At 41.4% G+C, this 16,532-nt stretch overlaps 1 protein-coding gene across 1 annotated transcript in view; it reads right to left on the bottom strand.

Moving 5' to 3' along the window:
* RAB1A (RAB1A, member RAS oncogene family) overlaps positions 1-16,532 on the bottom strand; it is a 40,849-nt gene that overhangs the window by 14,588 nt on the left and 9,729 nt on the right. The window lies entirely within an intron of this gene.

Consider the following 16,532-nt stretch of genomic DNA (forward strand, 5'->3'; position numbering starts at 1 on the left):
CTTCCCCGGCCGTGAGGTGCCGCGCCCAGCCCTCCCTCCCGGCTGGGATCGAAACCCCCCGCCCCGCACGGCCCGGCCGGAGTTTGATTTTCCCCGTTGGTTACGTTTCCTCCGCTCTAAACACGGGCGACAGGAAGAGGGAGATCCCGAGCCCCGTCCGGCGTCCGCTGGCGTCCGCGTACCCCTCGGATTTTGAAACGTTCCCCAAAGGCCTTTGGCCAGGTGGGTTCGCCGGGAGGGACGAGCGAGGCAGGCCCCAACGGGAGAGGGCCGTCCCCGTTTCCCCTCGGGGAGGCCCGGGCGGCCACCGCCGGGAGGAGGACGAGGACAGCCCGCTCTGCTGCCCCTTCCACCGCTCACCTTCCGGCCGGGTGGGGGGGGGCACAAACAGAGGCAACCGTAACAAAAATAGGAACAAGAGGGGTGGCGGGCAGCGCAACGACGGCTGTAGCAGAACCCGGCGCCTGTAGGAGCCGAGACCTCTTTTCTCCACGTGCATTAATAAGTGACAATGCCTTTTCGCGCCGCCGTCGCATCTTTTATCAAAGGCATTCTACACGCATTAATTAGTCACATTTCATAACATTCTTTGGGCACAGTAAATATTACTGCGCTCATTCTACTGCTGGGAAACGGGCAGGGAAAGATTGTCACACACCAGGGATCTCGGAGCAAACAACCTGTTAAAGCTGGACGAATTCAGAATACAGGAGCCTAGTTTTCTGGTCAACCACTTGAAACAAATTCTTACAGAATATCAAGTTGTATCGCTGGCATTTTTAGTTGTTTATGCTTTCAGATTTATTCCTAACAAACTCCTAGCCTTTTCAACACCATCAGAAAGAGCGCATCGCTGCAACACTACACATCGTTCTAGACTCATACGCAGAGCGCTGCTAAACCTTGGAAGTCTTAACAGCTCCTCGTAATCAGCTTGGGAATTTAAATCCCCACTAAATACATATTATCTGACATTATTTCATTACAAAGGGCACACTATAATACATTGACCAAAGTTTATCTTCCAACTGGCTCAAAGGACAGGAGGAACAATCCGCAAATGGATTGCAAGATCACTGAAACATCCCCCACAGGGAAGTGGGTGTAGGACTTCATACAGCAGGCTGGGAAGCGCTGCTGCAGCCATCTAGATGTGAATCTGTTCACACACTGACTTCCACCAAGCTGCAAGTCGCCAGCCATGTCAGTACACCAAGGGACTACCAGAATAGCCAACGTGAACGGGAGCCTTTCCACTGGATGGCAACAGAAGAGAGCTGAATCCCCAGAGGACTGAAATTGCGCCGTCTTGTCCTTTTTTCCCCCCACAATAAGATCATGAAAAGTCACTCATGCTTCACGCATCCTCATGGTTTTAATATAGTCATGTTCAATTCCTTAAAAAAAGTCAATAAACTGTGCCGACTATAATTGGAAATATTGAGCATTGCTTAAAAAAGGCTTGGGGTTTCCTTTGCTTTCTTGCATTGCTTGTTAGGTAACATAATCTGCAGATAAATCTACCACATAAATTACTGTAGGTACTGCTTCTGCAGTGGCCATCGTTGGAGATTCTACTTCCGTGTTCCTATATACTTTGTGTATTTGTGAAACAATACCCATTTTGTTTGATGTTTGCCATCGGAAATCCAGCCAATCCTTTGAAAGTCTCTCTTCTCCCTCATACACCACGACTCTTGAGACGCTCTGTGGAAGGTGACCAGGTGTGCAGAAATGTCCCAGATGAGTAACTTCATTTAGCAGACAGCACGTTATTCTCTGCTGAATACAAAAATTGGTTTTGCAGGGACATTTTTAACTTTTGTACTTTTACTTTTCTCTTCCCCAGTGAAACAAAAAGCTCCAAGCACCCCAGTTCCTTATTGTGTTGTGAGGAATAACGCTTACAGGCCACAGTAAATAGGGCTCTGCCACATCTGGCACTGCATAAATGTATCCAGCAAAGTCAGAGCAGACGCAGGGACGAACCAACACCAGCACTAGCTAACTATGAAAGCCACAAATTAGATTTACTTCTGAAGTAGGGCACAGGTTAATAAGAGTGTGGGATGCTGTTTCATCTCAGAGAAATAATAGCTTCCGTGTCTGAGAAGGGCATATTTAATCTGTATGACTGAACCAGCAGTGTGGCAGGCGTAGCAACCCATGGCTCCAGGCTGGGTGCAAGGGCAGTGTGAAAAGTGGGTCTGCTTCAGCTCTGCAGGGAGGTGCAGGGAGGGCTTTCTGCTGCCCATGTTGCAGGCTGAGGTCATCTACTGCTTTGATGTCATCTGCAGCTGAGTGTCTGCACGTGTACCCATTTAACTGGATGAACAGGCTCAGGACCCCTGCCTGGTTTCTAGCTGGGATCAGAGTGATGATTTATAACCCGTGTATCACATTCTGTCCCGTTCCTCCTCCTTCCTTCAGTGGGTGTTCATAGTTGGTCTTGAACCCCACGAACCACTGGACGGTCAGAGAGGCCTCGCGTGTCTCTCACTAATAGGAGCGTAATGCAAGGAGCAGTATCAGGTGCCAGTTAGGGAAACATTATTCATATACCTTCAGGGCTGAATTCTGCCTGTGCCAATAGAGGCTGATTTTATCATGTTAGTGAAATCAGCTGCAGAATTTCCTTTGGCTTGGGCTATCGCGCTCTACCAGAGCAGCCTAGGAAAAGCCATGAGCACAGATTACCTTGAACTGTAGTCACCTTCCCCAGTCTTGTCCACCCCGGGGCAGTATCCTGACCCACCAATTCATGTTTTTGAGGTTGAATTCTGCTGGTTCCTGGTTCCACTCAGGTGACCTGCCATCCTCTCCTCCCATCTCTCTCCTCTCTAGGCCACAAAAGGCATGTGCCAGAGGAGGCCCTGGGAAATGAAGGGACAGGAGGACAGGGGATGGGAGGGAGAGAGAAAGCAAGCTGCAGTGGCTGCAGGCAGGTGTAAGAGGGGAGAGGAAGGAGGGAAAACAGCACAAATTATGGAGGAGGAACGTTACAGCTGCATGAGCTCAGGTTTTGCATTGCAGTACAGAGCCCACATGCCTGATGTGCCACGGGGCTGTCAGTGGGACTGCAAGGGAATTGTCCGTGTGGACTGCAGCCTGCAGAAAGCAGCGACATGCATAGGATTCATTCCACCTTCCTCTTCTGCCCTTATTTCATATGAAATAGTCAATATTTTTTAGCTGTATAACTATGCCACACAGTAACAGGGCAAAGGAAGGTTTCAGGTCTGCTCTCTACCACTCTACCACAGTTTTTACCCTGAAAATGTCTGTCTTTCCCCTGTGTAACAATTCTTGAACCAAAGGTAGGGGGAATCACGCTTCTGACCCAGTACTGCCTCCCCATAAAGCTGTCATGTTAGCACAGCAGTATTCAGATATCATTCGGGTCCTGCCAGTGTCCTTTTCCCTAGACTACGTACAAAATCAGAAAAAAACAATTTAGGTATTTATTTCCCCTCCTGCCTTCCTCTGCTCTTCACTTCCCCTCCCCCTTCTCAGTCAGTGATCCATGTAGTGGGAAGCTCACAGGCTAACAGATGCACAACAGCCACACGGACAAGGTCAGGTACCAGGAATGCACAACAGTGAGCTGAGACATTGCAACTGGCTCTTTTGATACTGGGAGTGCTGGGAAACAAACACTGATTTTAGCTTATCAATAGCAGCATGTCTCTTGTATTGCTCACAGTCCTCCCATGTATTTAATCTCTCTGCAGGACTTGTCAGCTACCAATGTTTTTCTGACAATATAAGCAGTCCATTCCTGATGTGCTGGCAGCACACCTAAAATGGTGTTATCAAATTCTTCTCCTTCTTAATTCTTGATTTAGGAAGTAAGGGGCAAAGGAGAAGTAAGTTGCTGATGGACCTATAATACCAGTATGATGAACCCATACTTGGGTGTAGCCTGACATCAGAAAAACAGAAGTGGAGAGGAAAAGGGTATTCTGGAACTGTTTAAAAGAGCTGGTCCACTATCACACATTGCTTCTTACAGGAGGGAGGTAACCAGATGGTGTAATGGATCTTACCAGTCTGTAAATCACCAGGAAACAGCTAACGTCCAGCTCTACTTCTCGTTTTTGCCTCATACAGCCTGTGTATTTGCATCCTACAGTGAGGGAAATGGGGCCGGAGATTCCACGTTGGTTCCAATCACAGGCAGAAGCCAAGCAGATACAGGCAAGGTGAAGTGTCAAGAGCACTTGGTGGATGTGAAGGGACAGCAGGATGCTTGGAGAGCAGATGTCCAACTCTGGTGAGCTAAATCTCTTTTGGGAAACTCCTAGAAGGAGATCTAGCACCTTGTTCTGGCTCCTTTCTTCAGAATCCAGGCCCAGTTTGCTTCAGTACTGTTCTGAGCACATGAGAGTTTTTGTGGCAACTGTCACCCAAATTTGAAGCAGAAAATTATTTTGAGTGGGACATGAAACACTGTAATAAGCTGGCTAGCTATTAACTTTGATATCTTTCTTTACTTCTTACTTTACACTGTCACCATGGTTCAGATCTTGATTTCCCAACCTTCTGCAAAACTGACACCACCACATTTTGTATTGCATGAGTAGCCATGGAGGAAGCAGAGGGGTCTGGTAGTTGGGGCTTTTGTTACACAAGCCTAGTGGAAGCAGTGTAACACTGCAAGCTTAGGACAGTAACTGAATGCATTTACTAAAATCACAGAAAAAAATTAGGTTGGAAGAGACACCAAGAGATGGTCTAGTCAGTTCCTTGGCTTTGGTTGCATCCATTTCAATCCCAATAGTGATGTTCTTGAAAACGTCCAGGAATGACAATTCCACTGTTCCCACGGGCCATTTATAACAGCACCCACAAGAAAGGTAAATAAAGCTCAGTGGTAAAATGATTCCAAGAATAAATTAAGCAGCTTAGGCTTTTACTTATGGTTGCTGGTGAATTCAGTACACTTTACTTCATCTGTTACGTCCTGGGCACCTTTTTAACCATAATCGTCAGTGCCACAAGAGATGAAGACGACAGAGCTCAAGCTCTATGCTGAGCTTCTGTGGCTCTATGCCAGCTGAGGATATGGTCTGTTTGTTGTTTTTATAATGGCAGCTCAGACTCTGGACCACAACTGTGCAACAGGAGGTCAGACTCTGAGGTTGCCGTCTCCTGAGCACCTGATGTCCTGCTTGCAGCACTCATTTCCTTCTAGTAAATGAACCCTTTCTTAATGATGCAGACCTTGGTTGACTGCCACATAGACACTGGGGGAGAGTACTGCTAGAAAGCACCTTGAAAAGAGCCCAGAAACATCAGGAAGCAAGAACGCACGGGTTTGCTTAAGTGGGGATCATAGTACTCTCCACAGATACTGCCAAGGGCTATCTTCTACCTCTGACTCATGCATTTTGCAACCCAGCGGAGATAGCAGGGTAGTGCACCATGGAATTTGGTCGCCCTGCTCTTTACCTAGGTATCTATTTGCTTAAGAGTTTGATTCATCATACCAGTTATCATCTAAATGCTCTGGCATGTATTCATCCAGCTGGGCTGGCATCTCCCTGCCTGGCACAGGATGTTATTTAACACTGACATCGATTTAATACCAAAGGTTGTTTTATTGGGTTTTGCATGTGGTTTTTAGTGCCAGGGTTCTGGAAGGGACCTTTACCCTGTTAAGCTGAAAAGCTTGTATTTTCTTATATATGTGTATGGCATCCAGAAGTGGCAAAAGGATACATTTCTAATGAAAAACAGCACATCAAATCAGTGGCTGTACTTTCTTTCATCTTTCCTTCTACTGTCTCACCCCTTTTCTTCAATACCAGCTTTTGTGTCATTATTTTTTCTTCTGACCTCTTCCTTTTTCAAAAACTTTCTTCTCGATTTTTCTTTGTTCACTATCCTCCTCTGTTTGCTCATCCTTTTTACACACCTGCCTTGCACAACATCTTCCATACTTTGTGTATTGTACACTTATGGGGGCCTGCAACATGTGATTCAACAACAGAATGCCCTCCTTTCATGGCGTGGCATAGATGATACCAGTTTACACTTTCTATGTTCTACACTTTGAATTTCTTTCTCACTGTTTGTGCTTTTCGTCTTTCTTGCTCTTTGGTGTTTTGTTCTCTCCCTACTCATCCCTTGTAAGTTCCATCTAACTTGGTTTGGGGCATTCATTAGTAGGCTTGTGAAACTGCTTGCACATGCACGTACAATTTAGCTGTGTGTCAGGAGAGACAGTCTCGGACCTCTACAGTGACATTTGGGTCTGCAATTGCGTATTAGACTGTCTTCTGGAATTATCTGTTTTCATGGAGCCTACAAATGCAGAGAGAAAGGAGGAGCCACCTCCTACACTAGCCAGGAACAAATGCATATCTTCATGAGAAAAGGACAAGCAACTTTTGCCAAGCCCCATGGGTGCTTTCCTCTCCCTACACAGGATTAACCTGGAGTCCTGCCAAGGCAATGGTTGGACGCACAGTTTGAGAAATACTGTTACAGCTCAAAGATGCAGCACTAACTAGACCCCCAAAACACAGCACATACTGATCTTTTCAGTGCTTGGGCCTCCACAGCCTTCTAAGCACAAAAGTCTTTCTGACAACTCTCAAAAGTGTTTCTTATGACTCTGTTTTTTCTTGTCCGTATTTTCTTTTCAGTTTCCTGCTATATTTCATGCCTAAAAATGGCAACAGGCAAAGAATCAGTCAACAAGGCCACTTAGTCTACCCGAAGCTCTAAATGAAACCTCTCTTTGATGCTGTATCTTTCTGTAAACATGTGCATTTCAACTGAAGAGTTTTACTTTGTTAAGTATTACGGGATTCAGAGAGATCTGAAAATAAGCTTACATAATTGGTTTATCCTATCAGTAATGTTGATAACTGCATACCTTCCTTGTCTGGCAGACTAAACTTTGAGTAGTCATCCACTAAATTAAACTAACTAACAACAGAAAACCAGATGGGATTAATCTTTTATTATTGTTATTCAGCATGAATCCTTAAATGTAACAAAAGCTCAAGGATAAAAGCTCAGGCTTTTAGAGCCTCTCTCTTGTTAAGAGAGTCAAATGCCTTCATCTTTATCCCAGCACAGGACAGACAGAACTGAGGCTAGCTTACAGACCTGTCATTGATAACCTTTATTTAAAATCCTTCAGCTGTCAGTTCAGGATTAGGTATCATCCCTATTATTTCAGACAGAAGCTTATAATTTGTATCATATGAGGGTACACCACTACAGTCCTGTGAGGAGGATGGTACAGATTTGTTTAATAATGTCTTTGAAGAAGCAAAGAACTGTCTTTGAGTGGTGAAATACTGTGATTTTTTGCAACAGGTTTTGAAAAAAAAAATTATAAAGGTTTCATTCTGCTTAAAACATTAATCAGTGAATTTGAGTGGTAAAACTCTGCATAGTAGTAAAGCCAATATGGGAAGCATGCATTCAGTAGGTTCTTTAGTCCACAAATGGTAAGGAATCTAGCTTCTGCTTTATTGAAATAGGTACACCTATAGGCTTCAACAAATAGGCAATACATCCTATTTTACACAACTTATCACCTGCAAATTTTGAAGACCCATCTGTGAGTGAAAATGAGTACAGACATGAACCCTTTATCTGGATCATACAAAGGCAAAATTAGGAAATTACACTCAGGATTCATCTAAGTGTGGAAAATTTTCCATTCTATTCAAAGTTTTAGTGATTGGGTGAATTTGTTCTCCTTCTCTCACTTTCTTGCTCTCTTCTTCCTCCCTCCCTCTCTTTTCTTTTTGCTTTTTTAAATATTTTTTTTTTTTAAGATTGCATTGTGTCTGCACTGACCTGGTACACCTATCCATACTATTTAGACACACAACCTAAATAAAGCAAGAACCTCTTAAATTCCATAGAGGTGTTTCATTTTCAAGCTAAAAGGCAACAACATTTAATTACTAGCAGGCTAATCCCGCATTCATTATTCACTGGAACCACTCAACACAACGAAAGGGTGCTAAGTTGATTCTAAATGACATTGCGTAATGACTGACAAACTTTAAAAAGAAACTAACATGAAAGCAAAGGTATTAAGATACAGGACATTGCTGAAATGTGGTAGAAAAGCATGATTCAAGACTAAAATATCCACAGTGGAAATTAATTTTTCTTTTTTGTTTTTGTTCACAAGGCACAGCATGTTAAATTCCAAATTCTGTATTTAGATGCTTAATTTAATTTTAATCTCGACTGATTTTCAGGTATACCAAAATGTTTCTCCCACATCTCAAAAGTCTGCTTACCACTGTGGGTGAGGGATGACCAGTCTCGCCTATTAGTCACCTATGACTTTTCTTGTAAGATGTATTCTTCCATGGCTGGGAGGGTTGTTGCACTAATTCATCAATGCAATCCTTTTCCTGAGACCAACCACAGCATGAAAATGGCAATGATGAAGTAGCTCTGATTTCTCCCTAAAAGCAAACAAAAAGAGAGAGAACAGATATATAATTTCAGGAGCTATAAATTTACCACTAAGAAATTAAAAAAACCTATTTACATTCCACTGGCTATTGTGGTGAAAAATAATTACAAAGAATGTTACTCAAGATAGGGTACTGAAATCATTTGCTCCTTTTACCTTAAGGAAAAAAAGCTATTTAAAGATCAAGTAATTCATAGTTAAATGCAATCACTCCCTACACACTGCATGCATTGCCTATGTTCATTAAGTAATGAGATTCTTTTGTACTGTGCAAAAACGGTCACATTTTAAATACATGAGATTATTCAAATTTGTCTGTTATCTAGCAGAGTATTGCCCCATGTAATATTCATTCCATAGCTGGAGTTTTACATCCAAATACAAAATCTGCTAAAATACATGGTTCAAAAGACATGGTAATATCATATCTAAATCAAGAGCATCAGAAAGTAGGGTGAGGCAGAAAGCCACAAAGGCTTATTATGTGAGATAGCACTTGAAGAAAAAAAAAAAAAGGATCAGGACAACTACATTTGCTTTCCTATTTGGTGTCCACAAGAGATCCCCATGGAAGAGATATAGCACACATGGGAACAAGGGTGACAGCTTCTGCTGTGATGATTTTTCGTTGCTTTTTGTTCTAGTACTATAGTTCAGAAAGGGCAATGGACTACTGTGCTTTCTAACGTAACTAACAATATCAGAGACCCCAGGCTCCCTCATTAATTCAAAACAGTCCACCTGATCTCTTCTAGAGTATGCCTATGTACTAAGTTAACATTTCGCAAATTGAATGATACCCCATTCAGAGCAGCTATTTTGGGAGGTACCCAGTCCTACAAAACTATGAGGCCATACTCTTCCCCCAAGGCCTAGTCTGAGTAGTCATTCAAAATTGTGCAAAATAATCATCCACCCTATTTTAGTGGTTGCATTTTAAGCTCCATGTCATAAACCTGAAAGATTACTGAGGAGGATACAGCCTATCTAAAATTAAGACGACAAGGGGAAACTGTGCAGTGGCAACCATGGGAGCAGAGAAAGATAACAACCTCTGTAACCACTTTCTATTCATGGATATGGCAAAACCTGTTATAGATCTTTCTTACAAAAGCTGAAGTGATGCATCTTCATTTTCTTTTGGTGGGCAGTCACTGTACATCATAAAAAGCTACATAAAATGAACAGTGGATACGGCATTTAGTCCAACTATAGCTTTTTCAGTCCCGATAAACCCATTACACTGAGCCAGAAGTGACTCATTCTTCTCAGTAACATTGCTCCAAAACAATTGACGGCAGAGAACCAAGATACTGGCCTACAACAGCAAGAAAGAAGAGAGTGTTCCAAGTAAGTTCCAACCATACCTTTATGTTCATTGCAATTATGCCAAGTTAAAACACATTTCTACTCCTACTCGCTGGACTATATCCTGAAGGACAGTCTGTTATGCATCCAATGAGACAGGCCCTGAAACAAATGTAATGGGACACATGTAGTTTGTCTAATAAGAAATGTCTATTAAATGTTTAAGGCAAGGTTGATCTTAATATCCACAAATTGCTTAATAACTGAGATTGATAAAAGGGAATGACAGGATAAAAATGCTGCACTTTGCCCTTCATTGTATCTAGACATGTATGAAAGTCACCCAGTACTTCAGACTCCTTCCCACAGTTGAGCCAAAAGCTAAGTGTTCAAGGCACAGCTGAACTGTAGGGAATGATCCTCCATTTTTATAACAAGATTCCTATTGGCCTTGCCATCCATTTCAGTTAGGCTCCAGACATATATAGCCCATTAGGCAACAGTGTTCTTAAGAAGCCATTTACATTTTTAATTAGTTTATTGTAAAGCTTAATTATTGTAGTTAACTTTTTTAAAAAAGCTACTGATACAAAAATAGAGACTGAGCCAATATCATGACCAGTAAATTTCATGTTCACTAAAAGAGTAATAATGGCTGATGCAATCTGCTTGTGCCTACTGACATAATCACAACCAGCTCAGATAAAGATGTTCCCTTTCATTGTAGCAGCATTTGTATGGACACTGTAACACTTACAGAAATGTTAGTTTAGCAGCAGTTTGCCACCTAAAGCAAGAAGAAGTTGTTGTATGTAAAAACTAGGAACTATAATGACTTGGTTTCACTTTTGTTTCATAGTTATAACACAAGCAACTATGAAGCTGCAAGCTGAAAAGGTTCCATCTTGCTTCTGTATGGAAGTCTCTGTAGACAAGCTTGCAAAATAGGTCTCCCAGGAATATATTCTGATTAAGAAGGGAAGAAAAATGATATATAGATGGGCTATTCATTTAACCAGATTGGCACAAACGTGCCACCTGAGAGGAATCTACTCATTTTAACCAGCAATTTAAATACGAGAGATTTAAAAAATGTGGCTTGTTCAACTCTGAAAAAAAATCTTTACATTATATCATAGGAAGAGTGACCAAACAAAAGGAGACATTTCAAGTTGGACTTTTGAATGTGTGTAAATGAGATGTATGAAGGGGATTAAGGACAGGTAGGGAACCTCTAAATTTTGTAGGGTGTTCAGGATCTTTTGGGGGACTGCAGTCTGCTTCTCTGGTAAGCTAAGTCCTGAAAAGAGTTGTCTGAACAGTCCATGTTCCTTCCACAGGCTAGAAAAGCAGAGAGCGAGTTTTACTCTTTTCAAAAGGTATTGAAGCAACTGCTTTAGTGTCTGCAGAGAGTGACTTACAGTTTCCTGGTGGGCTGCAATCACATGCCACCCCTCCAATGTTACAGAAGTGGATTGCATGCTGAATAAACCTTAACTTGTCTAGTTCAAGTTTGAGATAAATGGCCTTCTGCATGTAAAAAGCCACTCTTGTATCAGTCCATACAAACAGCTGGGGGAGAAAGGAAACTTTCAGTGGTTTGATTTGATCTACTGCATGTAAAAAAAAGTCCTTTGTTTTCTACAGAATGCTGTTCTACAACAAGATAGCAATGGATTGTAAATGACTGGATGTAAAGAGAAAATTTTGATATATATTATACTGGCAATTTATGCTGCTTGCATGAAATAATAAAAAATGCATCCTTTACTGATTTTTATACAGAATATTACCATATTCTGGCAGAACAAAGTACATGAGCTGAGAAACTGTCTCACAGTGTGTGATGTCTAGCAGCTCTGCCAGTATTAGCTTTATGGACCAAGTAATAATATTATGTTAATAACTGATGATTGCTATTTGTGTACCAGACTGTTCCAATACCATGGTGATGAGCATGTTGTTCGTGTCCGGAACAGATGGATAGAACACAAGAGATACTTGCCTTGATTTTATGACAAATAGGATTACCTGTTTCATTAATAACGCCACACAAAAGCACAGACAAAACCACATGATTCTATCTCCATCTCCACTAACTGACAGGAAGAAAAAGATGGTGCACATTTATAAAGACACACATTGGATGCAACAAACAATTTACCCTAACTTTCAGGGAAAGCAAATCTTTGATTCACTTGTAAAGCCAATGCAGCTGCTTTATGCTGTTAAGAGTGGAAACAGAATTCACCACCTTGCTGTCTGCAACATAGCTCCTTTGCAGTTCTCTGCAAAGATAATACTTCAGACTGGAGATGAGGCAATTGCCTGCATCCTGCCCAACACCACTGTTTCCCTACCTGCTGATTTAAACACCCCTTACAAAGAAGAAGTCGCAACAGCTTTCCATCATTTCTGGAGAAGAGAACTGAAAGAACAATGAATGCCACTTCACCTCATCTTTTTGCTATGACAAAGAAATAGGGAGAAAAGTACACTTCAATTCCACTATGTTGTTTCTTAAGCCCTACCACCAGATCGCCACTTTAGACTGCATTCTCTTATTCTTTCACAGAGAGGAAGAATGACCAAGAGGCAAAAGAAGAGGGAAATATTTTCACTGTAGGTTGTCCAGTTCTGTTTAGAATTAAGCCCATGATATTGGGAAAAAAACTATCTCGGGGCAATCTCATACACAATACAAGATATGATGCCATATACTATTGACAAACTGTTTTTGAATGACTGAAAAAGCCGTTATGTGGGGAAGAGAGCTCTGACACAGAGCACTGGGACCATAACAATAACAACTCCTTTCCTATCTTAGTGAAAAGCTAAAAGAGGAAACTGGAATCTACTGCTCTCATATAAGAGCTGCCAATTTCCCACATGAAGCCAGTCATGTTTGGAAAGGAAATGACCTATTGCTGCATGGCAAAGCTAGCAGGTGCAGATGGCATGTGAACAACTTTCCCAGTTACTGATCTGCCAAGGTCGCAAAACAGAAAGTACAAATGGTTTTAAGGACAATCATGCAGTTCCTGCCAGGTCATCCACAGATTCTGAAAGCACTTTATTCAATTTGGCATCCAAAACAGTTTGAAATAAGGCCACCAACATAGATGAGGTGTCAGATCACTGCAGTGATATATTCCCCTCTCCCAACATAAACGAACAAAATTCTCTAAATTACATATGTCAGCAAACACTAGCATAGACTGAAGCACCACAATCATTCAAACACACACAGTGGCAATGCCTTGTCTTTAAATTTAATCATCTGTTAATACAGCCAGAAATTTTGTTCAAAAGTGTCTGCTTCTCCTGCAGCACTGTCTGGCCTGCAGACGACTTCACAACGCCAGACTGCGGCAGAGCTGTGTGAAAGGAGCTGCTAAGCACTGCTGCCAACGCTACAAAAGTGAGCAAGGACCTTCTCACTGTGTGGCCATGTAAAGCGTGTCTCAGGATGAAAGGAGCAACAATCATGCAAAGTGCTGAAAGTCTTAGGAAGTGAGATTTAGCATGCAGCCTCTGCTGAACATGTCAAGCAAGGTGAGCATTGGGGAAGGCTGTTAACCATGATGTGTTGGCGCTAAGCATCAAATCCTCAGAACTAAAATGAGAAAACTTTATGCCATGCTTTTGCTTTCCATTCCCTTTTTACTGGCAAATAATACCCATCTACATCTGTCCAAGGGATCATGTCATACCACTACAAACATGAAGAGATTTTGAGTAGGTCCCCCTTCACATCTGAAATACACAGCTTGAGAAAATAACAGGAAATAGCAGAGCAGACAGTTTCCAAGAACCACAGAGCCAAATCAGCACTTCGTTCTTAGTGGGTAAATTTAAAAAATCTTCTCTGCTGCTCTGTGGAGCAGGGTGAAATATAGCAGAATGACTTATATTTCTGCAGAACTTTGCATTTGCAAATACTGACTGCATCTTCATTTGTTTCCAGTAACAAAAACAGGTTGGATAGGCTAGAGTGGAATTAATTTGAAAGCTGAGCAATGATAGCTGCACATACAAGACAGCATCCCTTCCTCCTTGTGAGGGACGAGTTCCTCTATCCTGAAATGGATATCAAAGATTGAGGGAACAAATCATTTTCTGAATTGCCTGTTTCTCTTTCTTGGCTATTGACCATTTGCTGAGAGAAGCTGGCTGGAATTTAGGGTGTGATTCATTTTACTTTGTCAATTACTTCTGAGCTCTCTTCAATAAGAAAAGCAAAGCTGTGTCCAATACCATTATGGGACTCCATCTTTATTGTCTCAATAATGCAGTCTATTTGTTTCCATTGGGAATAAAACAGACTTTCCATGCTTTGGCACTAAATTTTTAGCCTGTGTTCTAGAAGTTAAACTACATGCTTTTTCTTAACTTTAATATCCCATATCTAGCAGAGGTATTGCTAAATGACTGCCACAGATTGGTCTGGAATGATGAGGTCATATTTCAGGGCATGAGACCAGAGAGAAAAAAATCCCTACGTGCAAGGCTTTGCCAGCTTCAAGGAGAAAAAAAATTGGGGAGGAGGAAAGAAAAAGAAATTAAATGAAAGACTGTCCTGTTCATGAGCTGTAGCTTTCAGTTTTTCTTAGATATTCACCAATGAAACCAGTGAAATATTCTTGAGCAACAGTTAAGTTTTAAGCTGACAATATTCAAAATACTACCCAAGGAACACTGAAAGTGGAACTGGAAAATGTGATCTGAGATGCTGTGACTTACACTGAGCATGTTAAGAGGAAGACCCTGGCTGCTAGGGCTATCATCTGTGCTCTTGGGCACTAGGGCACACTCTACGTAGCCTTTGTGGTTAAATGTTGTTTTCCATGATACAAATACTTCCAATACATAGCGCCAAAGGAAGACTATTCAGGCTAGGGTAAACATTTAGTGATACTTCTCATAAGTACTCTCCCAATCTCCAGCTTCCATAACTATTTGTCCCTCCTGCAGCCATGAACACATACCCACGTCTGCTTGCCAAGGTCACACAAAAAGATCTCTTCCACTTGCAGAATCACAGGAACCATTTTGTTCGCATACTGCTCCAAGTACAAAGAGCACCCCAAACTACTCATTTAGATTCACGTAGTACATAAGGTGTTGATACAAACAGAAAGAGCACACTTAACCTTCACGTATCTAAAGGAGGCCTCAAATTGGAAGACAACTCTTGTTTACCATATGTACCCAGCAAACTCATAGATGATATCCAAGGCTCAGTTCTAACCTGCTGGCAAATAGTGTGTTCAATGCAGGAAAATGGTCTAAGAAGCCTGAAAACCCACCACTACTACCTTTCTTGGCCCTGGAGTTGATTCAGATGTTGGCTAAGCTTGTGCACACACAGATCTGAACAGTCAAGACACCTGTGCTAGTGTACAACAACGCCCACACTGCTCAGGCAGGAGTCATTTGAACACACCAGTCATGCCACCTGTATCACAGTGTTGTGAAGGAGTCATTTGGCAGGTTTGACACCACCCTGAATTCCTTAAAGAGGGGAATCCTAATCTACCTACCTCAGTATTGTTCAATATTATAAACTGCAACTATTGAAAGCAGGGCTCATGCCCTGCAAGCTGACTGCTTATTAGAATTGAAAAAGTAAGGCTTGGAAGGCAGGAACTGAATACAGAAGTCAGTAGAGTAATATATGAAATGATATAAAAGCGGAAAATAGAAATTAACTTCCTCAGATTTAAAAGGAACTTATGCCTGAATAAGCACTGTGTTTTTAGACAACATATCCTAGGGTCTAGTCTACATATAGTTCTTGTAGAAGCATTACTACTTTCTAGAAGCGTAAGTTATTGTTTGTTTAACTGAAATATTATTCTGTAACAAGCCCTAGTGGCTGGTATATTCTTCCTAAGAATTTCATTGAGGCAAAGATGTCTTTTTATCACACCTATCTACACAGATTCTTCCCTCCTAGTTATCTCAACAGATATTTTTTATTTGGTGGAAAAACTTTTGCACTTGGATAAGCACCTAGATAAAGCATTTTGTTTTGTGCAGTCAAGACATGTATTTATTTTTACATGCAATGACATACATGAAGCCTATTTTTTTCTTACTGAGTCTGATACTAGGTATACATTACACTGTATAGAATAAGTTTTAGCTGGTGTTACCAAACATGAGGTAGCTTATTCAAACCCATGCCTGCAGCTAAATTAAGTTTTCAGAGACAGAGGGGAAGAACATACAGCTGTTTATTCTGAAAAGTTCTTCTGATAGTTTCCTCTTTCATTTTCCATTTAAACTTTTTTTTTTCCCTAGGACAAAAGCATAGCCTGCCACTACCACATATTTCAGCTACACGTTCCCAAATAGTCAAAGGAGGGTTATTTTTCAAGTCAACCAAGCATTAGCAAAACAATGGACTTCTGACCTACTGGGATGAAGATTTGATAAAAATCTTGATAACAGCTACAGAAAATTGTTCACAAAATGTGCCTATAAAATTGTTCTAGATACATGTCCAGGTAGATCGTTTTATGCCCCTGTTACTGGATTTTGTTTTCTCATTCATACCCACTGCAGCTCCCACCTAGAAAAAAAACTATATATTACTTCGGAATGACTAACAGTTTAAGCAAAATTAATCATATCAGTAACACTTGCCTAACAAATAGTTTAAAAAATGTAATCTACATATAGATTTAGACCAACACCTGGAATTCTAACTACATATTTTCACCTAATAAATAACCAAGTTCCAAATAAATGCCAACAAACC

This window comes from Haliaeetus leucocephalus, unplaced genomic scaffold (genome assembly GCF_000737465.1).
Source record: "Haliaeetus leucocephalus isolate CR32 unplaced genomic scaffold, Haliaeetus_leucocephalus-4.0 Scaffold450, whole genome shotgun sequence".
NCBI classification, from domain to species: Eukaryota; Metazoa; Chordata; class Aves; order Accipitriformes; family Accipitridae; genus Haliaeetus; species Haliaeetus leucocephalus.